This window comes from Mixophyes fleayi, chromosome 10, assembly GCF_038048845.1.
Source record: "Mixophyes fleayi isolate aMixFle1 chromosome 10, aMixFle1.hap1, whole genome shotgun sequence".
Taxonomy (NCBI): domain Eukaryota; kingdom Metazoa; phylum Chordata; class Amphibia; order Anura; family Limnodynastidae; genus Mixophyes; species Mixophyes fleayi.
Window position 1 is genome coordinate 34999892 of NC_134411.1, and position 24511 is coordinate 35024402.

General features: G+C 41.8%; 1 long non-coding RNA gene across 2 annotated transcripts; it reads left to right on the forward strand.

Moving 5' to 3' along the window:
* The first annotated feature begins 3730 nt into the window (after positions 1-3730).
* Positions 3731-24079, forward strand: LOC142103996 (uncharacterized). Of its 2 annotated transcripts, XR_012679478.1 has the most exons (4): positions 5963-6008; positions 6526-6588; positions 10795-10943; positions 22430-24079. It is a non-coding gene; the product is annotated as an uncharacterized LOC142103996 (long non-coding RNA). The 2 variants fall into 2 exon arrangements; XR_012679479.1 differs by lacking the exons at positions 5963-6008; positions 6526-6588 and adding an exon at positions 3731-4012.
* Positions 24080-24511: the final 432 nt, after the last annotated feature.

Here is a 24511-nt window from a genome sequence, read left to right on the forward strand (position 1 = left end):
AAGTAACAAAGCTATAAGTAACACTACTAATCAGGCATAATAGAAGATGCATTTCATACTATGGAAATCAATTTGCATTTTTGCTTTACATAATGCTGTAATATATCCCTCAATGCATGTATTGTACTGGTCATATACGTGCAAGTTGTTTCAGCTTCTGTTTTGTTAACTCCTAAGGTAACGTTCTATGTGGAAAGGTGTCAGTTCAACAATACTCATTCTATGATCTATAGAAGTGGAAGGATGTGAAAATGTTTTTTTAAAAAAAAAATATCTTTGATGGAACGAGAATGCACCATATTCTAAAATGTATAAAATGTCTTTAGACAATAAAAATATTTTCCCCTTTTTTAACCATTAAAAAATAGATTTTAGCAGTGATTTTAAATATCTGATTTGCTTTTTTAAGAAAGCATTCAATTGTAAACTCCATTCTATTCCATACCCACTTGTGTTCATACTAATTAACTTGTCCACGTTCGTTTCTGCACTCTATTGCAAAGTTTATTTTAAGTATTAGTATTTGTTATTATTATACTTGGAATTGGGTGATTCAATTTTGGTGTAAATTTTTGGGGTTAAAAATAATTGGGTGAATGAATCTATTGGTGGAATCATGTTTGGAGTAGTGAAGTGGTAATTATTCCCCTCACCCCCCAATTTCCTGCTGTGACTCTGTACCGAACTGTTTGATCCAGGACTACAATTCACAGTGAGTGGTGATGAATGGGGACAAACGGACAATCTGAGCTCTAGTGGTCCCAGTATAAGTCAGAATTAAACCATTTTGTGATTTATTGCCAATTCTCCTCCCATCCCCAGACGATCCATTCTCTGGCCATAGACATAGGCCTGACTGAGAGGTTGCAAAGGTGTAATCCTAACAACTTGTATACTTGAAGGTTTAATTCACCCCAGCTGGGTGTAATTCTCAGCGTCTGCTCTTATTCTCTATGTGTGGAGGATTATCACTTACCTTGTTTGGCATGTTGGATGTAATTCCCAATATATATTGACCCTGACACAGAGGGAGGAGAGACCCAACCAACAGAGAGATCCCAAATATACTGGACTCATAAAACGGATGATTTGTGTTAGGGGAAATAGGAACAATGATGGGGGTGGTTTGGTGGGGACGAGGGATTGCTGGGCTAGAGAGGGGTAATTACACAGGGTGTACTTTATAAAAACAATAAGGACTTAGTAACTAATTACAAGTATATAATGAGGTTAAAATCAGACTTCATTATGCACTAAATTATCCAAATGCTAAAACTAATAGTTACTCAAGAACACCGTGATTCTTTCCTTATCTATTACACTGAGGAAGTATAAAAGTATAAAGTATCATTTTTATATTCTCTCCTCTAGTAGTCTTATTGATAAGGTGACATTATCCTGCACAATATTAGCAGCTGAATGTTCTCTCTAATTTGTTTTACGTTACTACTTTTCTGTAGCGGTTACATAAAATATTCACAATGTTATATATAAATTCAACAGAAAATAACAAGCAGTCATTAGATAAACTACATTTAGTCACAGAGCGCCTTGGAAGAATCTCCATGTTATGTTATCTGACTAGCTGTAACATATTATGCTTTACACGGCCAGGACAGTACTGAGAATGTTATATTAATGAGTGGTAACACTTACCTCTGCTGACATATGGGATGGTACCTGGCTGCGTCCTGTATTATGTTCAGGGTGACTCTGGGACACGACGTCCGGGGTGACTCTGGGACACGACGTCCGGGGTGACTCTGGGACACGATCTGGGGTGACTCTGGGACACGACGTCCGGGGTGACTCTGGGACACGACGTCTGGGGTGACTCTGGGACACGACGTCCGGGGTGACTCTGGGACACGACGTCCGGGGTGACTCTGGGACACGACGTCCGGGGTGACTCTGGGACACGACGTCCGGGGTGACTCTGGGACACGATCTGGGGTGACTCTGGGACACGACGTCCGGGGTGACTCTGGGACACGACGTCCGGGGTGACTCTGGGACACGACGTCCGGGGTGACTCTGGGACACGGCGTCCGGGGTGACTCTGGGACACGACGTCCGGGGTGACTCTGGGACACGACGTCCGGGGTGACTCTGGGACACGACGTCCGGGGTGACTCTGGGACACGACGTCGCTGCTCAGGGCGCTTCTCCTCTTTCTTGGATCCACCATAGATGAGGCGTCCTGATGTATATACCTGGCTGCTGCTGGGGCCTATCCCTACTTTTAATCTTGTCCTATTCTATTTATTCCTGTCTCTCACTCCTATTACTATTATCTCCTGCTCCCCTTATCTATCCTCCATCTATCTTCACTTTTCCCTGCTTACTCTGACTAATAATAATCCAGTAATTTACTAACTAAACATCCATATGTAATTTACTGACTAACAATAATCCAGTAATTTACTGACTGAGCATTCATATGTAATTTACTGACAGACTAACAACAATCCAGTAATTTACTAACTAAAACCAGCCATATGTAATTTACTGACTGACAGTAATATAGTAATTTACTGACTGACAGTAACATAGCAATTTACTGACTGACAGTAACATAGCAATTTACTGACTGACAGTAATATAGTAATTTACTGACTAACAGTAATATAGTAATTTGAGGTAACTAAGTGATTTACTTCAGGATAATTATTCTTAACAAAACAAACCAACAAAACCATCTATTTATCTGACAGAAATAATTAAATAACTGTTTATTTGTTTGTACCACTAAGTCTCCCTTACCTGGGAGGTCTATCCCCACTTTCTTCCCTGTTTTCCCTCTATTAGCTGTAATGATTCTCCCCCTTCCTCCCTGATCCCCCCATGTATTCCCTGACTCACACTATCCCCCCCATGAAAACTTTTCTCTAATTACCCCAGTTCTCTCACCCACCCCCCTCACTTATCTGCCCCCTGACTTCTCCCTCTTGTTTCTGTATTTCCCTGTCCCCTAATCTCTCTGCCCCCTCCATACCCCCTCATGTCCTCCTTCTTCCCCCAATTCCTGTCAGAGAGGCTGCTGTCAGCTGCTCTCCTCACAGCTGTGCAGTGGATCCAGCCAGGTCGCCTCTGATTGGCTGGCTGAGGAAAAGTGCGGGAAACTCGCTGGCTGATCATTAGGGGATGACTAAGCGGCCAGTGACAGCCGCCCATCACCACTCAGAGTCGGGGATTAACCCCTGAACAGCTGCCCAGTAATATATATACATACAATCTAATATATTATACATATAAAGAGCTGCTGATGATGATGATGATGATGATGCACCACAGTTCACTTGTACAAAACTGTTTCTACTATAAAGCTCACTCTAAAGAGTTTGTAGAATCAACCATCAAGGGGATATAAGGGGGTTCCAGTGTAAGGGGCCCGGACGGATAAGAGGGCCCGCTGTGACCTGACTGCTCTCTTTTTTTTATTATTATAATTTTTTTTTATGAATCATTTTTAATTTTTTTTTTGCTTTTATTTCAGCTATACTGCGGCTCCCATTCACTGTCTGGGAGTCACCACATCACGCCAAGAAGGGAATACTTGCTCCTTTGCAAGGGGAGCAATAAAGGGACATGGCCAGGTAGTATCCGGATCCACTCATGGGGCCTGAGTCATTAAGGCAAAAAAGGAGTAAATGTTCTCTGGGACAAACCATGTTACAACTTAAGGGGTGCAAATTAGTTTATTATTTTGCACATAAGTGAAATACTGGCTGTTTTTTCATCTAGCACACAAATACTTGTTAGCTTTATTATTACACTGAAATTTAAAGTTGATCTAGGACATGTCCTACCCCAAGTATAAATCTGTCCCAACATTTTAAATTTACCTCCCCCTCCAATGCAACATGGTTTTGCCCAAGTGCAAATGTTACTCCTTTTTTATGCTTTGCTCTCCTTAATGACTCAGGCCCAATGAGCGCATCGTGGAGTTGTTCGCAACAGCTCGTAAATCGGCTCTGCATAGTCCCAGAGTCAGCAAGGTGCGGATCTCAAGGTACGTGGGGTGATGACTACGGGTGTAGGGTCACTCTGCTGTACTAAACTATACACTGCAGGATGCGTACAATACGTATGTCTAATATGAAATCTCAAAGGAACGCACAGAAAAAAAAATATCTATCAATTAATGTTACCTGTCAATTATAGTAATTTGTGATTAGAAATGGAAATTGTAGAAACAAAAAAAACATTTTAACATTTTTTTTTTCCTTTGAAAAACAATTATTAGTCTGTCCTTAATGTCTACTGTACATAAAATACATTGTTACAGTTGCTCCTGATTGCAGACACATGTTATAGCTGCATACGCTACTGACCCCGGACTTAGACTAGACCATACTTGCCTACTTTAGGCAACTTCTTTCCAGGAGAAGGGCGTGACTGGAGGGCGGGAGGGGGCGGTGCACGGCCAAACACGTCATTTTGGGCCCGCCCCCCACGACAGAAAAGCCATTTTGATGCGGGGGGCGGCACCAAAATGACACTATTCACCGCAAATTTAGTCATTTTGAGACGCCAGTAGCGGGATGCGGGAGATTTGCCTGTTCTCCCGGGAGTCCGTGAGACTGACCCGAATTTCGGGAGTCTCCCGGACATTCCGGGAGAGTTGGCAAGTATGAACTAGACCCTTAGCTGGTGCAAGAGATACGACAGAAAAACAAGAAACTTTCATACACGCAGAGCTTCATTTTGACGTGGATGCATTCGCTTTAGTTTGGCATGCCCACATTGTGCATCGAGTACGGGCACACGCCCATTCCCCACCCCGTTCACTCCCTGAAATCGTAGGCCGTCGTAACTGTCATCTGTGTTGGCATACGCAGCGGACATACTTTCGTTCACGGCCGAGTGTCCTCGTTCTGGGCATGCGCAGAAGGGAATTGCGTACGATACGCAGGGCCGCCATCAGGGGGGTACAGGGGGTACTGTTGTACCGGGCCCGGGCTCACCAGGGTGCCCGGTACCACAGCGCAGCACAGACTTACCTGGGGCCCCGCTGGTCTCCGATACTCTGTCTTCAGCCTGGCTGTCACCGTGACAAGTCTGTGCTGTGCTGTTGTACCAGGCCCCCTGGTTCGCCCCGTGTTTGCGTGGGTTTCCTCCAGGTGCTCTGGTTTCCTCCCACACTCCAAACACATACTGGTAGGTTAATTGACTGCTAACAAATTGACCCTAATCTGTGTGTCTGTCTTTGTGTGTGTGTGTGTGTTAGGGAATTTAGACTCTAAGCTCCAATGGGGCAGAGACTGATGTGAGTGAGTTCTCTGTACAGCGCTGCGGAATCAGTGGCGCTATATAAATAAATGGTGATGATGATGATAGGAAGAAAACGGCAGTATTCTTCACTGGCCTATGTGCTTTATTAAGAAGCCTTAAATCCATCAAAAACTACTGTTTTCAAAGAATCTAGGGCTATTCTTTTTAGTCTGAAGACTTCCTGCTTTCAGTTCTCTTATTAAGAACATACCTGTCACTGGGTACTTGGGTGACATTTTCTTGGCAGTCAATGGAATAGCACGTTATTCCACACAAACCTGTTTATTGGTATGTCTGCCTAAATGTCATTGTCATTACTAAAACTCATTTTTTCTTTTAGTTCCTTGTCATGGCTCCCAGTATAAGCATTGTTTATCATACAAGCAGAAGCTAAGCTCTGTTTATAAGAAATAGAAACAAAAAAAATAAGTGTTAATTTTTAAAAATAAATATGTTCTATATCCACTCCCCATATAAACTTTATTTTTGGGGGGCTGAACAAAAGCCCTATTTTGAACAGACAGCTGGGTAATGGGGATCTACGCTCCCTAATATGTGAAGTAAATGTGAAAGTCAATGGTGGTCATTGGTCAGCAACAGGCAGCCAATCGCTAGGCTGCCTGTTGCTGTATGTGCACCCACAATACTGTGCAGCAGACAGGAAGCAGAAAGTCTTCACTTCCTCTCCTGCTGATCTGAGGAGAGGAGCGCAATGCTGGCCAGCACAACTACAGGTAAGTGGCGGGTCTGCCAGAAAGGTGGAGGGGGGGGGAGATCTGCCATGCAAATCTATAGAGAGAGAAAGGGGGGGCATCTGCCATACAAATCTATAGGGAGGGAGAGGGGGGGGTCTGCCATACAAATCTATAGGGAGGAAGAGGGGGGTCTCTGCCAGGAGGTAAGAAAAATGGCTGCAGGAGGAGCAATGGTTGCAGGGGGGTAGTGAAAATGGCTGCAGGGACCAGGGGTATTTAAAAAATAGCAGCTTTGGGAGCATAATCTCATGATTGTGTGGCGGTTACATAGATGCTCTTTGTGGTCTTAGCAATCACTAGAATACTAAATATTAGTAAGATGGGGCTGGTAGAAGTTTGTATTTGATTGACCACATATGTTCAGATATTGCTTATATATGCCTGTACAATGGGGTACTTTTAGCTGGGCATAATGGAGTGTTCTGTTTGAACTAAAGGTCCTAATTATTCAGGGTTTGTTAACATTTTGCATTATAATAAATTTTTGCATTTACAGGACCCCAACTTTCCAGAACCAGCGAGAGGATAACAAAGCTCCAAGAGAGAAGAGCAAGAACAGGTAAGAGACAATGGCACAATCCATCTAAATTTGAATGCTGGAGAATACTCCTGAACATTCATATTCAGGAGTGTTCCTATATACCTATATACTTGGCACTGCAGCCGTATTAGCCTAGGGTGGACAGAACCCTTAAACAGGCCCTGGGCATATCGGTGCCTTAGACAAGGATACTACTTTTTGTGTCCTCTCCAGGGCATTCAATCCTATGGTCTTGGATCTGCCTTGGTTACGCCTTCATTTGCAAGTTCTTGACTGGCAATCCTATCCTGGGATCCCAATTGACATTAGCAGTGTTTACAAAAAGTCACTCTATGTCCATGTGTTTCTCTGTACTCTACAAGCACGGAAACCTCCTTACATACCGTTTACACTTCTTTTTCTGACGTTTTGTCCTTCCAGAATCTAGAAATCCCGAGGGCTAATCTCCTCAAATTATTGGTGACCTACACTACTGCCGGATGTTAAAGATTCTGGGAGTAATTCATGTTCGGACGTAAGTCTGTTTTCGTGACATTTGCGTGTCGTATATCGAGAAACAGCTCTACACATGCTCAAAAACGGACTTTACGCAAATGAGCGACCGTATTTTTCTAAATCCAGATTTTTATTAATGATTATACTGTTTACAGTTATTCTGATCTGATCTTTTATTGAATAGACGCTTCTGCTTATACTGCAGTGTGTTGTATATATCTATAAATGGCAAGTAACGTTTAGGTAGAGTGTACTTACAACGAAATTGAAATTGAAACGTAGATACATTTGGATTTGAATACAGTTGGAACTACGCACAAGTTGTGTGCTCTTTTTTTAAAATGCAACTTCTGTGCAAGTGGCATCCAAACATAAGTCAGGCCCTTTGTCTTGGACTGCTCAATCTGTGCCCAGCATAGTAGTCCCTTGGGACCATTATGTCCACTACCCACCCTAGACAAGCCTGGTACCCAACTCTCTATGGACTATCACTGATATTCCTTCATCTAAAGGGTGCAACATCATCTGGGTGGTTGTGAATTGTTTCTCCAAGCCAGTTCATTTCATCTCTCTCAAGGATCTTCCTTCTGTTCTTACATTGGCTACCCATCGAAATTGTCTCTGATCCTGGGACTCACTTTATATCTAAAATTAGTTTAATTTCTCCATAGCATATCATCCTCAATCCAATGGACAGGCTTAGAGGGTCAATCAGGATCTTGAAGGTTTCCTGTGGGTGTATTTTTGAGCCTATCAGGATGAATGGGTTAAATTATTGCCCTGGGCAGAATTTGCTCATAACAATCACTTTCGAGCTACCACCATGTCAACTTCTTTGTTCATTATGGCTGACATCCTCATGGTCCCAATTCATCAGCCATTCTATTTTCTGAAGTACCTGCAGTAGAACCTCTTCAGAAGTTTTCAGAAATCAGGTCCCAGGTTAAGGGAAACTTATATAAAACTTCTCTTTGTTACAGGTTTTCAGCGGACAAGGATAGGTGCTCAATTAGTAAATCAGTTCGGGGTGATAGATTGTGGTTGTCGACTTGGAATTTTTGTCTGCGAGGCCTGAGTATGAAATATATTCCATATTTTGCTGCTTAAACTGCTAAACAATTGTTTCTCTTCTACCAGTTCTCTTCTACATTCTGTTATGGTACAGCGACAAAAAGAACATGAAATCAGTCACATTTGGGACTCCCTTACCTCAAGGGTATCTTACAGTTTCCTGTAGACTTGACATTGTATGGTCCTGAGGAGCTCCTGGGTCAAGGCTTCAGTTGTTCACAATTACCTTTTTCTCAAACTGAGAATTCAGCCTATAAATTCACTAGGAACTAATTATGTCCCTGAGGCGTGAGGCACATAGTATAAACAGGCAACTCCAAGGTTAGCTGGGAAAGTAGTTAACTAAATTATGTGAATAGAATTTAGCCTGATGACATCTTCCTTTCAGTTCTTATCTGCAGTAATCATTACAAACGTACCTGTCACTGGGTAAATGTCGGTCAAGCAGACGCATGGAAAGTCCTTCCACACAAACCTGTTTATTGGTATGTCCGAGTCATTGTCATTACTTAAACTTACATTTTATGTGAATTCCTTGTTATGGCTCCCAATAAAAGCATTGTTTACCATACAGGCAGAAGCTAAGCTCTGTTTACCATATAGACCGGCCTGGCACTCCTCACAGCACTAAAGGGGGTTTATCTAATTCTATTACTTTACTTTCTTATTAAGCTTCTTTTTAGTCTTCCTTTGCCTTTACAACCCATCACTGTCTTGGATAGAGGGCATGGACAATGGACGATACATAACTACTAAATCAAGCATGATTGTCTCTTCTAAATAAGACTCTGGCTAGAGAGAATACTGTATACCTGTTTTACATTTCGGCCAAGCATGTATTCTTAGTAGGTGTAAAATATACAGCAAATAAAGATGTTCAACACTTGAGCTGTCTTTTACCAAGTATTTGTTATAAAATGTACAGTACAGCATCCATTATTTTATCTATATTACTATTTGTATTTATCATACGTGCATACCTCCAAACGATTTTGACGGGACATGCTGATTCGTGGGCTGCAAAAGGGTCGGAGCCTATCAAGTAGGTGGATGGTGGTTTAACCATATTTGAGCATTTAGGGGCAGAGTTTGGTGGTGGGGCTTATTGTGTCCCCATATTGTGATTCTAAACGTTGGTGTTTGTGAGTGAGATATTGCTGAATTCAAATAAGTGTGACTCACAGCCTTCAAGTACAGGCAGGAGGGTAAAATTGGGTTACATTATATCCAGCCAGATGGCGCGTGTCCTTCACTCCTGCAGCATCCAGTCCTGGTAAGTAACCTATGTTCTTATTATGCTGAACATCTGTCAAAATCCTCTGCTTCAACGGCCACTACACTCCAGGGGTAAATTTATCAAGCTGCAGGTTTGTAAAAGTGGAGATGTTGCCTACAGCAACCAATCAGATTCTGGGGCCTGATTCATTAAGGATCTTAATATAAGAAACTTCTTATTTCAGTCTCTTGGACAAAACCATGTTACAATGCATGGGGTGCAAATTAGTATTCTGTTTTGTACATAAGTTATATATTGACTGTTTTTTCATGTAGCACACAAATATCAACTTTAAATTTCAGTGTACAAATAAGCTATCAAGTATTTGTGTGCTACATGAAAAAACAGTCAGTATTTAACTTATGTGCAAAACAGAACACTAATTTGCATCCCTTGCATTGTAACATGGTTTTGTCCAGGAGACTGAAATAAGAAGTTTCTTAAGTTAAGATCCTTAATGAATCAGGCCCCAAGTTATCATTTATTTAATATATTCTTCAAAATGACAGCTAGAATCTGATTGGTGGCTCTAAGCAACATCTCCACTTTTTCAAACCTGCAACTTGATAAATTCACCCCCCCCCCAGACTCTCGGCAGCACTCCGCCAGAATGAATCAAGAGGAACTGCCCCCTAATTTCAGCTGTATGCCTCAGCTATATCTTTCTTCCTCACCCAGCCACTGACCAATCATTCCGGCCACCCTAATCTCTCCTCATATGCTTCACTATAATGCCACTTTCTACATCCAGACTCCCACCCCTATTACCACTTACCACACCATACCCCGAGAAACGAGCCCTATTTTAAACAGATCCCCTCTGATAAAATAATTTATTTAATCAATTTTTCCCCCCCCTAGTTCTGTCCCTCTGGTAATGCCACCCTGAGAGAGCATTAACACAGCAGACATCGCAGAACCTGATTAACAGGCTCTGATGCCTCTGTATTACAGAACCGGCAAATACATTTTTTTGACAATCTTTAAATGCTAGTTGAAAGGGAGTGTGAGTGGGAGGACCAATCACAAGCCACAATCTTTCACCCCCCCCCCCTTCCCCCTGGATTCCGATATACGAAGCCCAGAGTGTCTGGCTAACGGGAAGGGGCCATCTTAGAAAACAGGTTTTGTAGCTGGTAATGCAGCCAGGTTTCTGAGCGGTGGAGGTTTTATTATTTTCTTGAAAACCTAGAACTGACATTTTTCTCAGAAGTTCATAGATTTGTGCAAATAAGCAGAAGAGCAATGTATATCTCTTTTCTTTTTAAATCTATTTTAACTTGATCTTTTGTAATTGTAAGTAGTCTATTAGTAACTCTAATACTAATACTCTGTAGTACTTCACTTATATTGTATTATTTCCAATGACCGTCCCACTACAGATTCTACGTCCTACAAGTCAAAGAAACCCGGGGAATTGGTCACCGTGTCTGTCTGCCTCCCACACCAATGCACCGACCTGTCCATCTGGAAATGAGATGAGGGCAGAAGTTATCCAGTTATCCACCCTGGGCGCATGCTTTGCCTAAAAGTAAATATTTCCCTTTAAACACAATACCATCAAATGCTTCAGTAGGTCAGTGGTGATGAGTAGAATTTATTAATGGTCATAATAACACCCTGTCTTGTTTTATGTATCTGAAACATCTGTGCTGCAGTTCATACTCCCACCTGAAGATTTACTGCTTTTCCTGATGTCCAGCAATGCAGCAATTAATACACACTGCTGCAAAATCCTAACTGGACTGCACTTGTGTCTGGCCTCTATATCCCTGGCTCTGTGAACGTTCTGTGCCAGATCATTGAGTCTATCCTGTACCAGCTTATAAAGTTACTTGAATCTCCGTAGACTTTGCTCCATCCTGCGCTCCAGAGACTTTACTTCATCCTGTGCTCCGGAGACTTTGCTTAATCCTACACCCTGTAGACTTTGCTCAATCCTATGCCCTGTAGACTTTGCTCAATCCTATGCCCTGTAGACTTTGCTCTATCCTACGCCCTGTAGACTTTGCTCTATCCTACGCCCTGTAGACTTTGCTCTATCCTACGCCCTGTAGACTTTGCTCTATCCTACGCCCTGTAGACTTTGCTCTATCCTACGCCCTGTAGACTTTGCTCTATCCTACGCCCTGTAGACTTTGCTCAATCCTACGCCCTGTAGACTTTGCTCAATCCTACGCCCTGTAGACTTTGCTCAATCCTACGCCCTGTAGACTTTGCTCAATCCTACGCTCTGCAGACTTTGCTCAATCCTACGCTCCGGAGACTTTGCTCTATCCTACGCCCTGTAGACTTTGCTCTATCCTACGCCCTGTAGACTTTGCTCAATCCTACGCCCTGTAGACTTTGCTCCATCCTGCTCTCCGGACACTTTGCTCAATCGTGCTCTCCAGAGACTTGTTACCAAGAATTCATTTCTGTACTTCAGGAACTTTGTTATCCGATATTCAAGCTTCTGCTTTATCCCATGTTCCAGAGACCTTGGGGTAAATGTATCAGTCTCCGGTTTTGTCAACTCGCGGGAGTTCGGCAAGATGACAGTTTAAATTTAAAGCGGCGCTGCCTTGTAAAGGGAAGTTTCCATTTACAAGGCAGCCCCGCTTTAAATTTAAGCTGTCATCTCGCCGAACTCCTGCGAGTTGACAAAACCGGAGATTGATACATTTACCCCCTGTTTAATTCTGTGTTCTAGAGATCTTACTACTGGTATTCTAACCTGTCCGAAAGAGACCAGGGGGTATATTTACTAAACTGTGGGTTTGAAAAAGTGGAGGTGCTGCCTATAGCAACCAATTGGATTTTAGCTTTCATTTATTTAGTACTTTCTATAAAATAACAACTAGAATCTGATTGGTTGCTATAGGCAACATCTCCACTTTTTGAAACCTGCAGCTTAGTAAATCTAGCCCCTTATATCCGTTTAGCCAGCCAGCTACTGCTGCTACTTTCAGTGTCCAGTACTACCCCCGCCTGCTGCTTTGGCGTTATCCTGCTTCTGATTATACAGACTGTGTATATTGTTCTTGTAGTATTTCCTGAACATCATTCTCCTCTCCAGCCATTGAGCTACGGCTGCACTGCTGAAACTGTGTGTCCCATGTAACCCAATCCGGAATTGTTATGTTTCCTGATAGAGGTAACACACTTTTTGACACAACCCTATTATTGCAATGAATTATACCCTCCTGTCCTGGAATTGCTGCCCTCATTATTGTAAAGCGTTCCCGCAGAGCCTTATCACTTATCAGCATCAACCCATTCTTCTAGACACTTCCCGTTGCACTATTTTTCTTGGACATATATACCCCAAATCCAACCGGTTAAGACTTGAACCTCCGCCAACCCCTGTGGACCAGTCACTGAACTGTGTACTGTGCCAAGCCTGGTTCCTTCCCCTGACGTCTTTGCCCCTTCCTTCTCCTCTTTCATTATAATATTACTGCTGCATGTAAAACTATGGTCCAGTGAAAACACCAATCAGTTGCAGTATATATCTATATAGATACATACAGTAACATCACACTGGATGCTGTCACACGCACACAGTGTCGGACTGGGGCATGAAGGGCCCACCGGGGGAATTCAGTGATAGGGGCCCACTATATTGGGGTGTGGCCAACTTTAGGAGTGGGTGTGGCCAGTAAAGGGGGTGTGGTCAGGCCATGGAGGACAACTTATAGCACTATTTTAAATGTGCACCTTTTGCATTAGACCCTGCCCATTCTACTGGTAGGGAACTACATGGGACCCATTAATAAAACACTTGTGGTTTGGAAGAAACTCCAGTACCAGCTCCTGTCGTCTCCTAATGCACCAAGACAGTTACTTATGATAAGTGCATCATTTGGTTACCTCCAACCCTCGCCTCATATGTTGTTATTGCCCATCATGTATTGAGCTTATTAAAAGCCATTACAAGGGCTACACAAACCAAATAATAACATCATCAATTAGAAGACATAAACTGCACAATTAATTTTTTAGTACAATGGTTACCAACCTGTTGTTGTTGTTGTGACATGTCCTGGAATAAAAGTCAATTCATAAAAAAACAAGTGATTGTAATTCTCAACAAATCTCAGTGAAATCCATCTAATTTCATTTTAAATACGGTTGATATATGCCTATAATACTTTCACTATATCACCCCTAAATTCTAAACAGGACAACCATCAAAAAGAATGCACAATAGGCAAAAGGAAAAATATATAAATATAATTATGTTCTCCTATGCATGTGCCTTTCTACACTAACATACAATATAGACCAACATATTATACAACCCTGAATGATTATATTTTCAACTGGATGCAATTGGAATACTAGACTACATGAAAAGCTCCCTTCATTTGCCAGATCTTGTATACACAGTCTGATTATTAAAATGACTCTTTGTTATAATTATTTTTTAAGGACTCTTACAGAATATGCCACTCGTCAAAGACCATACACACAGCATCAGTGCTACTACGGTTGCGTACTTCACCAATGAATGCTTGTTGAGAAGGGAAATTTTAAAAAACAAAAAAATGAACAGAATACAGCCCATCCAAAGCCTGTCACATTTATTCCATATATGCTGGTATGCTGCCAGTGTTGTATGAAAGAGAATATAAATATCAAAGGACGGGCGCAAATGGGGGAAGGGTAAAGAAACACAAGGATTGGGTCAATGAATAAGTCAAGGGGAAAACGGTCCCAAAGTCATTAAAGGATGTTGGTCTTCTAGTTCCACCTATACCGATGTCCCAGATGGTAAACTTACATCAATGTGACCTTTTCTATTCCATACAGTATTTGAATAATGTGTCCTCTTGCTTCAAAAAGCACCACCACGATGTACTTTTACTCCCCTCTAAACCTGTTTCTTCTCCTCACCAGAGTGCACATATGGGAGACCAGGGAGAGAACAGAGAAAGATCTCATGGTGTTTTACGTTCTCTATTTATTAAGTTAAAACATGGGGTTAAAAACACTCACATTTTGTATGTTAAAAAGGTATCTTTCAGTCCATATGTTTCCTCGATCAAACGGCAGTATCCAGCTTCTGTATCCCAGCCACGACCAAACTGGCTGGGCTTCAGATAACCCGGGGAAACTCTGCAGCGTCAGAGGGGGCGTGGTCTATTGCGTCCAGTGTTGTATGAACCTATGATGACCAAACTGACCTTGGATCAGTATGTTGATATCAGGACGTCCCCCTCCCCTGCTCAAACTGCTGAAAAACACACTACCGCGCCTGGGCTCTCTGCATCTGCGCGGTAGTGTGGTTACAGGAGATGTGACCGCCGCCGCCATCTAAACAAAGTTCAACATCAAGCTCCGCCCTAACAACGGAGGGGGCGGAGCTTCAACCCCGCTGGGCCTACCGGTGGATTGACCGGCTGTCCGGCGGGCCAGTCCGAGGCTGCACGCACATATGTATTGTACTGTCGATGGTTGCATCATATGTGTTATTTAGTACCTGCAAGATGCATAAGTATTCTCTGTGCCTCAATTCAGTTCAAAATTGCTTAATTATTAGATAAAGAATTTCTAGTGGGTCGTACACTGAACATAACAGACTCACATACTGTAATATTGCGCTACAATCTATTGTAGATTTTCTCCTATAGCTGCATCTTATCCAATATGCGTCATGTGCTATATAACACTACACTTAGATCCATTCATCCCTGTGACTCTTAGTGGCAGGGCTACATAAAGAGCCGTTGTATTCATTCCCTTGTGTGTTTTTTTAAATTTTATTTCCTTATGAACCATGGCATGACTAAAGATTCCCTGTGGACTGCTGCAGATTCCCTTTGGCTCTAGGTGTTTAAGACAACGGTTATCAAGAGCTTTGGAGAGTTTTATTTATATAAAAGTGCTTTGAAAGCTCTTGCTCTTATGTTTATTTACCACTAGAGCAGTTTGTAGAACTACGTGCTCTGGCAGACATTGGTTTCCAGGGTACATTGGCGTTTGAATTCTGAAAGTGCCAGCATTTTTTGGCAGCCAATAGCAGGCAGGGATATTGTTGCGCTTGAGGTTCTACAAGAGCCAGCCAAGCAGATAATAGCTGTCAGGGCTTGCTGGTACTTATAGTTCCATAAAACTAAGCAATTTATTTTTATTAATTTAACTCAGTGAGATTGGGAAGTGCCCCAGTCTTTTTTCTGTATGCCAGGGATACTGCGCGGGTCTCCCTGTTATGGCGTGATAAGCCCAGTCTGGTGTAACTTGGTGCTGGTTACTGGTTTTGCAGAGGGGTCCAATGTTTTGTCCCCCTACAGAGTTACATTGTCTATCAATGGGAAATCAAGGGTTATAATAACGTGGCTGTAGAATCAATATCACATGTAAAACATTTAATGATAATGTGAAACCTTGACAACGCAATACAACATGTTTCCACAAAGTGCCACGGCGTGTTACAGTAATGACAATGTGACACTCAGATGTCATGTTAACACCTGCTACATATAATTTTTTTAAAGGATTTAACTTAAAGTTGAATAGATTCCCCGGCAAGTAAATAAAAAAACAAGGACACAAACCACTCCCCCCCCCCCCCCCAAATGTCTTTTATCTAGAATTTTCAGTAGTACATCGGAACCCTTATTGAGATACTAATACACATTCAACTGACTGATATAAAACCCCAACTACAACAGAGGTGAGTTACAAAACATCCCACCTGTGACACCCACCTGGCATCAGGTAACCAAGTGAGCGTTAGTTCCCAGTGTTGTGAATAAACAGTTGTTTGATAAAGAAGGAAATTTTGTCGTGAAAGGCAAGGTCAGTAGTCACATGTGCACAGAGTCCCTGTTATAATATTTGCATGGCAATTTATAAATAGTGATCATATGCATAAAGACCTACAAATAAGAGCAATTCCAACTGGTTTATGCCTATGAAAATCTGTATTTCCCCCTGTGCACAGTACAATTGTTTTTATCTTGTATATTCAATAAAATTTTAATTTTCTATTCTTATTTTCTGGCCTTAAAATATTAAATTGGAGAATTCAGAAGGGTGAAAGAGAGATCTGAAATGAAGAAGTAGCCACTCTTTGATTACGCAGCTTGCATCATCAAGCGGGCGGGAAAATGTGTATGGTGGCGTTAGATGCGTCATCATGGAAATTTGCGCTCAGTATTCACTGAGGGGTGTGGCTTACTGACATCACAGGAGACCCCCCCCCTTCCTCCCCGACCTTGAAAGAAGGCAAGTGCCCTACAAGGTAGAATTGTCTGCTCTCTTGGTAGTCAGGGTGTTCTCCCCCTAATTTGGGGGTCTATCAGACTTTCCTGGAGAATAGTCAACTATGATTAAAAGTTACACAATCTGCTCGAATCGTATATATACTTCTGTTTGCGCAGTGTCAGCATCCCTTGCTTGCCATAGGCTGTGTACTTCTGACTCTGTTACATATTATATTCAGTACTTTAGTTATTTATTTATTTTACTATATTGTTATATTTTCCTAAAGAAATAATCATCAAAATAGGTATAATGTTACAGAGGAACATTTAAATGGAATAAAGATTCCAAGATTTGCATCAATGGCTCAAATAAAAGTGAAGTGAAAATAGATTTACATCAATTGCTTTGCATAGAATCCTGAACAGTGTAGGATATTGCCAACCCATCATATATGTAAATTGGGTACAAATACTGTATATCATAACATGTTGAAAATAACAGAAATATGTTGTAACCTAAAGATGGGTAAACCCACTATAATTCTATTTGTGTATCATTTTGTTTTAGAGTCCTGGGGGTAAATGTATCAACCAGGGGATTCCGCAAGTCGACGATTTTCGGCGACTTTGCAGGAGAAATTTAAAATGGCAATGGCTTTCAAGAAAAAAATTGAAAGCCATTACCGTTTTAAATTTGCTCCGTAAAGTCTCCGGAAATCGGTGACTTCCAGAATCCGCTGGTTGATACAGTTACCCCCTAAAATCTGTTTGTCAGATATGAAATGTACTTTACTGGGAACGTTTGGGACCCTAAAAAAGAAAGACTGACACTTGGGGTCCAAGAGCAATGGTACACTGATATTTGTGGTCCTAGAATAATGGTACACTAATATTTGAGGTCCTAGAACAATGGCACACTAGAATATAGAGTTCTAGAACAATGGCACACTAATATATAGGATCCTAGAACAATGGCACACTAATATATAGGATCCTAGAACAATGGCACACTAATATATAGGATCCTAGAGCAATGGCACACTAATATATAGGATCCTAGAGCAATGGCACACTTACACTTGGGGTGCCAGAACAATGGGTTATTGACTCAGGGTCCCAGCTCAAAAATGTTGAGCATCCGCAGTACTAACATAATATTTGAAGTCACAATCCCGTCACTGTGCGCACTATCTCTCCCCTGCTCTGGCCAGGAATGTGGACCAGGTGGTTCAGAAACAAATCATATTTGTTGTGTTGTGGCTCTGTCTCTGCCAAAAGTGATCTGAGCAGACCATTGTCCTATCACACCAACGAAATGTACAGTAGAATAAGGTGCTGCTTTGCAGTGAATAACTTTATATAATATCCAGGGGACAAGAGCAAACCTGCAAAAATTAAGTCTATAGACACAATGAGCCTCATGCATTTGCGTACAAAATGTACATGTAAAATATGTCATGCAATAACAGCATAGTTATGAATTTGTTCTGACCTGTTGGTTTTCTAATTGTCATGGGATCGGGCTTCTTGTAGATGTTGGACTATTAACTATGTGACACTGGCACATGTCATGTGATGCGCACACAAACACCTTATTGCTTTTTTACTTTTCTTTTATAGACATGTTGATAAAGTAAATTGACAGCAAAGAGTTCCACACTTTTTCTTGTGACCCCAACACTAGATAGTCAGAGACCAATTCCCTATCCACCGACCACTATCTGGCATCGGTCACAACTGAACAATGAAACAGACAGGTTTAAATAGTTTAAACTGCTCCCATAACCCTGATGGACAGGTGACACTCCCACTTTCCCTTTACAAGGGAGTTTCCATCAGGTGTTCTGTTTGATTGCAGACCCAGCCTGTCAGGCCGCGGCTCGCTGTTCAAAATATGTCTTTTTAAACCACTTCAAAACCTGTAAGTTAAATCAGACTCTTTACTGTTATTTTGTACCACATATGTCCTCCGCCTGTATCTCTTTAACTTAGGTGAACTACTGTACATATGTGTAACTCTGTTTGTAGCCTTTCTCTGCATATTGCCAGCTAAATATCTGTCTTCTCTTTTAGAAACCTGTGGCAAACACCTCCCTTTGTCACAACTATTATTATTGTTTATTTAAAAGACACAATGGGAAGTATATACCAAACATACCAACATGCAAAGTAATTAACAAACAGGAAGCATAATACTGTACATAAGATGTAATTGGCAGGGTATATGATAGGTGTGTTGGAGGCAAGAGACAAGGATGCACAGCTGGACGAGGTGGGAGCAGACAAGAGGAATGAGGGCTCTGCCCATGAGAGCTAACAATATGATGGGGAGAGGCAGGCTGTGAAAAGTGAGGATGACATAGGGTGAGAATGTGGAGGCTGGTCCAGTGGAAGAAGGTAGAAGAAAGACTGGTAGGCCTTGATGAACAGGTAGATGTTGAAGCATTAGACCACTGAGGAGAGCCTGATTGGGCGTGGGAAGGTGTTCCATAGGTGTGAAGATGCACGGAAGAAGTCTTGGAGGCTGGAGGTTGATGTGGTTATCAGTGGGGAGTTTAGGTGCTAGTCGCAAGCAGAACTGGGAGGGCTAGAGGGAGTGTGGAGAGAGATGAGGTCAGAGATACAGGGAGGAGAAGAGGATAAGGGCTTTGTAGTGAAGGATGAGAAGTTTCAATTGGATTCTATAGGTAATGGGGAGTCAGTATAAAGATTGGCAGTCTTGCTGAGGTATTGAGGACCAAGTGAAGTGAGGAGAGGCGGGTGACAAGGAGGCCAGACAGGAGAAGATTGCAGTAGTCAAGGTGGGAGATAATGAGAGAGTGGATAAAAGTTTTGTTAGTGTCATATCTAAGAAACGGTCTAAGTCTGGCTTTGATAGTGAAGGTGGAAGTGACAGGCTTGAGATAGGGACTGGGTGTGGGGGGAGAAGAAGAAGAATTAGCGTATGATACCCAGGCACGTTACATGAAAACAGAGGAGATCATATTATTTGTCCGCAGAGAAGGAGATGGGGAGGTTTGAAGATTCTAGGGAGCGGAAATATGTTCAACTCAATTTTAGATATGTTGTACTGTAGGGATGTTGGGACACCAGAGACAGCTGGATACACAAGAGAGGAGAAAATAAGAGAGGTCTAGGGAGAATAGGTAGATGTGGGTGTCATCAGCATAGAGTTGGTACTGGGGAATGAAGGAGTTGATTAGTTCACCTAGGCAGGAGGTATACATAGAGAGGAGCAGTGGGTAGAGCGGACGAGGGGTCAGATGTAGAAAGAGAGAAGGAGTGGTTGGACTGGTAGGAAGTGACCCAGAAGAGAGTTGTGTCACAAAGGCCAATAGAGTGAAGGGTGACAGAGAGAGGCAGGATCTAATAAAGGTTGTTTTGGGATGAGTGAGACAAAAGTATGTTTAAAGTAAGTGGGGAAAATGTCAGGGGAAAAGGACAAGTTGAAGAGGTGGGCTAGGTGCATGCATTGGGAGAGAGGGGATAGAGAAGATTAAAGGGAAGGGGTCAAAGGGCAGTAGAGGGGAAAGAAGCAGACAGGAGGGCATGGACCACATCCCGAGAGTCGGGAGGAGGGTGAGAGTAGAGCAGCTGGGGTCCGATATAGGAGGATATCTTTTAATGGATTTCGATTTTGGAGTTAAAATGGGTGACAAGGTCTAGGGCTGTAAGCATAGGGGGGTAACTAGAGTGAGGGCAAAGGAAGGAGTGGAAATCAGGGCTGCCAAGAGGAATTTGGGGCCCCGGTACAGCAACTCTTTGGACTCCCCCTCCCCAGGTGAAAAGTAAGGGTGCTGTATGCCGTCTCTGCGCTGCGGCGCTGTCAAAGGGGTGTGGTCACCTGTTGGGGGCGTGCTCAATGGGGCGTGGCTGCTCTTCTTTAGGCATGACATATTGAGGGAGATTCAATTGCCGGCAATGTGACAGGGTTAACCTAAAACAAATAATATGAGGGGTGGTACTGGGAAGAGGAATAGGTGTCAATCTGACACCCTGGCCTGGAGCTGGATTAAGGCTCTGGGGGGCCCTAATTATGTAAAATAGTTATCATTTTAGACAAGTTTTATACAACACACAGGCAATACTGTGTGCACTACAGTTATGTGCACACAGTTCTGCCTTCACAAGCAGTACAGTGCGATGCGTTAATTGTTTATCTGTTATATTTGAATTCCTGTAAAAATTTTGTTTCCAGATTTTTAAATCCCAACTGTCCCTGGAGTCAGACCAAAGTGAGACAGACACCCAAATTTGGGATTGCCCCACCAGATTCAGGACTGTTGGTAGACCGTCCTGCTCTCTCCTACCTGTTCTTGTCACTTTCACCACTTGTGGCCGCTGGTGTCTTTAGCTCAGTTACTGCTTGTCTTGATCTTGAAATGTTAGATGCCCTTTTTGGAAAAAAAGAAAAAAGCGTACATGAGATTTAGAAAACTTTAAACAGCCCTGGGGGTAAATGTATCAAGCTGTAAATGTATCAAGCTGAGATGTTGCTTATAGCAAACAATCAGATTCTAGCTTTTTATTTTGTAGATTGTGCTAAATAAATGATAACTAGAATCTGATTGGCTTTTTAAACCCGCCGAAAAACTCTCAGCTTGATACATTTACCCCCAATGTTAAATTAGTAGCACCCACATTTTATAATTATGCCTCACTCCATCCCTAACATTAAAATAATAATGTTCACATTTGCTAAATAGATCTATTGTCCCCCAACAAGCACTTACATTAAAATAATAGAAAACATTTAATAAATAGACCTATTTCCCTCCAACCTGCCCCAACATTAAATCAATAGTATTCCCATTTAATATATAAACTTATTTCTCCTTCATCCACTCTGGGGGACACTGCTACCATGGGGTTGTATGAGGGCGCATGGAGTTGGCACTTAAATAGTTAACAACTAAGTTTGCTGCTGACTCCTCCCCTCTGCAATTGAGATTTGGAGTGAGATTTCCTTGAGTGGAACTCAGCAGTGTGAGCAAGTAACAGGTGTGCTTAGAGTGCGTGGGGTTGGAGATTAGCTCACCGAAGGCTGTGAGTGGTGGCAGGCGAGACTGAGTCAAGACTGAAGTAAGAATGATTCCGCCTGAACGGGGCATTACAGAGCAGGCAAGAGGAGTGGTTCAAATGAGGAATAAAAGTTGACAGGGTATCAAGATGATGCTTAGTGTGTGTGGATTTAGGAGATAGGGTGCAGAACGCTGGGAGAGACTGAAGGATAGGAGGTTGTGATCGGAGAGCAGAATGGTGAGTTGGAAAAATCAGAGATGATATATAGGTGGTAGAAAATGAGATCAAGGGAGTAACCATTACAGTGGATGGCAGTGGAGTCCACTGAGAGAAGTCAAAGGAAGAAGAGAGGGAGAGAATTCTGGTGGCGGCAGCAGCGTCTTTGGGTTTATCAATAGGGATATTGAGACCACCCAGGATTAAGGACGGGTCGGAGGATAAAGAGTGGGGGAGCCAGGCAGAAAAGTTATTGGGAGACAGGACCTGGGGACCCATAGATGACCACAAGACGAGGATATACTGGATAGAAGAGATAACTGGAATGGATCCCAGAGGAGTGCAGTTTCAAATTATTATGTACGATTTTGACTTTAGTAAATCACATGGCTTTGAAACCGGACAACAAAGCACACGAAAACCTGTGTTTTGATTAGACCGGGTTTACTCCAATGTAAAGTCAGAATTTGACATTAATATAAATCAAAAGCTGTGCAGGACTGATCTGAATAATATACATGAGATAACTGTAATGTTAATATTACGTAACTAATTATGTCCTCTATTGATCTCTTTCACTTGTCTATAGCAGATTGCCCTGCTAGACGAGACGAGCTGCTCAGCCGGAGCATACAAAGAGTGACAGACCGGATTGTAGACTTGCTATGAAGAAATGGTGGATTGATACAGATGAGCAGGGCTGGTAATGTTGCAGCAGCTTAAATGACTGCAGTCTCAGCCTTTCAACAGGTATCATAGCTTCAGCTGTGTGTTATAGAGTGGGGAAGCAATTAATTTATTTTTGTAAGAGGTACAATGGAATATCGGGATAACACTGAACAATGTATTTTGCCTCCATGGGTCATGTCTCAAAATGTCAATTTTGGTGTTTAGTGGTTCTTAACCCCTTTATTTGTAACAGTGGGTGGAATTTGCCCTCTACATGCAGTCTAATATTAATAATAATAATTAAAAAATAATTTGTGTATATAAAAAACGATTTTGCATGTAAAAATCGAATTAAATGTCTTTATTTACCTTTTAACATAATATAAAAACAAGTTGTCAAGAGGAACTCCAATCACATAATGGAAATAAAAGCCAGAGGCCCGTAATTGCATATTGCATTCTTTAGACACAGTAGATCTGTTTGTTTGGAAACTGTGACATCTAGTGGTAGAACTCAGGATGACAGCTTTAAACTTTATACCTGCTTTTATGTATGTGACCTAGACCAGAGGTGTCCAAGCCCAGTCCTCAAGAGCTACCAACAGGTCATGTATTCAGGATTTCTGTCTGTAGAAACAAGTAGGATAACTCACCTGTGCGTGATTACAGAAATCCTGAAAACATGACCTGTAGCTCTTGAGGACTGAGTTTTGACACCTCTGACCTAGGTATTTTAATGTAAAACAAACAACATTTGCAAGTTTTCACAAACAAATCTGATATTAAAGCATAGCGGAGCTGGTGAAAGTCCAATAGATGAATTTGTTTATTTTCGAGAGAAAGGAAACGTAACATAAAAGGTATATGATGATCCTAACGATCTATTATACAGTATTATGAGGAAGAGATAGAGGCAACACCATATAATCCCAAACAAGGAGAATTAACTGCCAAACACCTTGAGTCCTGAACTCCTAAATAATGGCACATACTGCCTAATTGTTGAGCTATACAGTGCTGTTTCTTTGCTTTCATGATTAGCATAAATTAAATAGGAGATTAATTAAACTTCTCTACTGCCAACGAGGTGAGATGTCTAAATTTTCATGTGTCCAGGGGAAGAGTTAATGTCTCCCATGTTATCAGATAGATAATAGTACATCTATAGATCTATAGTACTTGTCCTTATAGCACAGTCTGGGGCTGGGAGATAGGAGTGTCAGCTCTTCAGCGAAGGGAATGTTGGGTATCACACAGGGGCAGCAGGATGGTCAGAAAATAAAGGGTAAATAAATCTGGTTCGATAGTTATACTTGGTCCCTAAGAGTAAGAACGTATTGGGAGATTGTGTTCGGTTCTTATAGTGTTTTAAGTATTGATTATTATGTACATGTAACCGACCGGACCTTAATCTGATCCGTTCAATTTTATCCTTTGATTGCCGTTACCCCAGGTATTTATATGAATTTGTCCAGGACTCTCCGCGCTCCACCTGTAAATAGGTTGTTATTTGAATGCAGGCCTCTTGTGTGCGGAATCTGGGACATAATAAACCGACATAGTTCATGTGTCTTCTGTATTTTCTGTATTTTCTGTTTTACTGTAAGAAGAGAAATATCTTCACCATCGTTTATTTGTAAGACGTCCCAAATTCCGCAGCGCATACAAATCGCATAAATACAAATGAAACATAATAACAAATCATATAAATACAAATTCCTAATAGGAATCATACCAGTATAGCTAAAAGTAGCAAATATACAAGTACTACTTTCCATAAGGACAAATAAAGGTTAAGCATAAAACAAAAACAAGTACATTAGAGGTAGACTAAGGAGGTGCAGACACAAGACATAGGGTAGCGAGAGACCTACTGGTCAGAGATTACAGTCTTATGGATATAGAAAAATCCACTTCCAGGTGTAAGGATACATACACACAGTGATGGGTTATAATGGGTGTGGAAGGACCTTCCCCATTCAAACATAGCGGGATGAGTATG